This window comes from Octodon degus, unplaced genomic scaffold (assembly GCF_000260255.1).
Source record: "Octodon degus isolate 3935 unplaced genomic scaffold, OctDeg1.0 scaffold00090, whole genome shotgun sequence".
Lineage (NCBI taxonomy): Eukaryota > Metazoa > Chordata > Mammalia > Rodentia > Octodontidae > Octodon > Octodon degus.
In genome coordinates, this window is record NW_004524666.1 from 8,725,345 (window position 1) to 8,727,344 (window position 2,000).

General features: G+C 37.5%; 1 protein-coding gene across 3 annotated transcripts in view; it reads right to left on the reverse strand.

Moving 5' to 3' along the window:
- Ppil6 (peptidylprolyl isomerase like 6) overlaps positions 1-2,000 on the reverse strand; it is a 33,357-nt gene that overhangs the window by 15,996 nt on the left and 15,361 nt on the right. The window lies entirely within an intron of this gene.

The window sequence follows — 2,000 nt, forward strand, 5'->3', positions numbered from 1 at the left end:
GTTGTGGGCTGGGGTGAAGTGTGGGAGGGGTGGGGCCAAGTGTTCCTAACTGCAACAGCGTGCTACCTGGAAGCATGCTGTGTCACCGAATCCTTACCATATTTTGTGTCCCAATTTACAGCTGTCCTTACTTTAAGGTTAAGAAATTGACTCAAAGATGCTAAGTAGCATAGCCAACTTCTGCGTGTCAGAATTAAGAAGCTCATTTTTTCCAAATTGCCCTCAACATTGTTCCCTTATTGTCTGAAAAAAGACTCAAAATCTGTGCTCACCACTATTAGGACATTTTGTCTCAAACAGATAATGGGATCTACTTTTTCCAAGCATTGCTCTGGGAGAATTTAATCAGAACCATAAAGAGAAAAGAAAGTAACAGCTGAGGTCTTAGCTTGTGAGTCATCACCTGACTCAGAACTGGAAGGCTCCGGGCCAGGTGTGATTCCAGCACTTGGGAGGCTGAGGCAGGAGAGCTACCATGAGTTCAAGGCCAGCCTGTGCTACATAAGGAGACCTTGTCTCAAAAAAACAAAACATGAATAAATTTTAAAAATAAAAATAAAAAAGAAGCCTCTGATATTGGCCCCCTTAAGGACTGTTACAAACTAACAAAAATTGAAAAATGTTCATCACTGGGTAATTAAATTGGCTTAGCAATGTTATTAAAAAAAAACATACACACAAAGATTCCAAAAAGACTGTACGCATACTGACACGGGAAGATAAATACTACACAGTAAGTGGAAAAACAATGAGGTTAGATAGTAGTATTTGTGAGCTGATCTCATTTTGGAAGGACAAAGGGTTGAACAGCTGTTCCCTATATAAGATGCCTGGAATACATCTACATTTTCTCCTTCATCAGCCTCAGAATGTCCTAGATCATGCTAAAAAATTAAATATCAATGTCAGCTTCTGCATATGTCATCAAGTTCAAGCAAATCTGGCCCACTAAGCCAATTATTTTTAAATTGCTGCCTGATCGCTCCCTACGGAATATCTTCCGGCAGCCCTCCAAAATTTAATTTTGTGCCATTAGTCAGACACCTTGTCTGCATAGTCGAAGGACTGACCTGAAAAGAAAGCAAAAATGAAGACCAAAATCCTTCAAATGATGCTTTTCACTAGTAATAATGTAACATCTATGGTAACAAATGTTTTCCATTTATTCTATTTTCAGAATAGAAAATAAAAAAAATTCCTATCTGTAGTTATGTTTCTTAACAGCACTGTATTTCCAGATATCTTTCTGTATTTTGTTGAGCATTCAAAATTACTTTTTGGTTTTAAAAATGTCCATTTACACTCATGTCAATTTTTAATTGGGAATGCTCCTTGTAATGTAACAGTACTTATTTGTGTAGTTCTTAGTTCATTAGTTATTTGTAGTACTGGGAATGAAGTGAATTTAGGGTCTTTGCACTGCGCCAAATCTCCAACTCAATATTTTATTTTGAGATGGGGCCTAATTTAAGTTTCTAAATTGGCCAGCCTGGGCTCAATTTTTTAATTAATTAATTAATCAATTTTTTTAGTAAGGGTCTACAGGGTCTTACTACATAGATCACATGCTTTTTTTTGGAACCAGGGATTGAACTCAGACCCTTGTGCTTGCCAAGGAAGCGCTTATTCTACTGAGCCATCTCCCCGGCCCCTGGGCTCAAATTTTTGACCCTCCTGCCTCATCCACACAGAATGCTGGGATTATAAGCTTGTGCCATTATGCTTAGCTAAATTTATTTACTTTAATAATTAGAGCTTTAAAACAAAAGAATACAAATAAACCAGGCATACTGGTGCACACTTGTGATCTCAGATATTCAGAAAGCTGAGCAGGAGGACTGCATGTCTGAGGCCAGCCTCAGCAATTTAGCAAAATTACAAGATCCTGTCTCAGAATAAAAATATAGAAAAGGACTGGGGATTTAGCTCAGTGCAAAGGCTCAGAATTAAAAGAATATGATACCTTAATTATCATCTGGCCATATAAGATATTCTATATA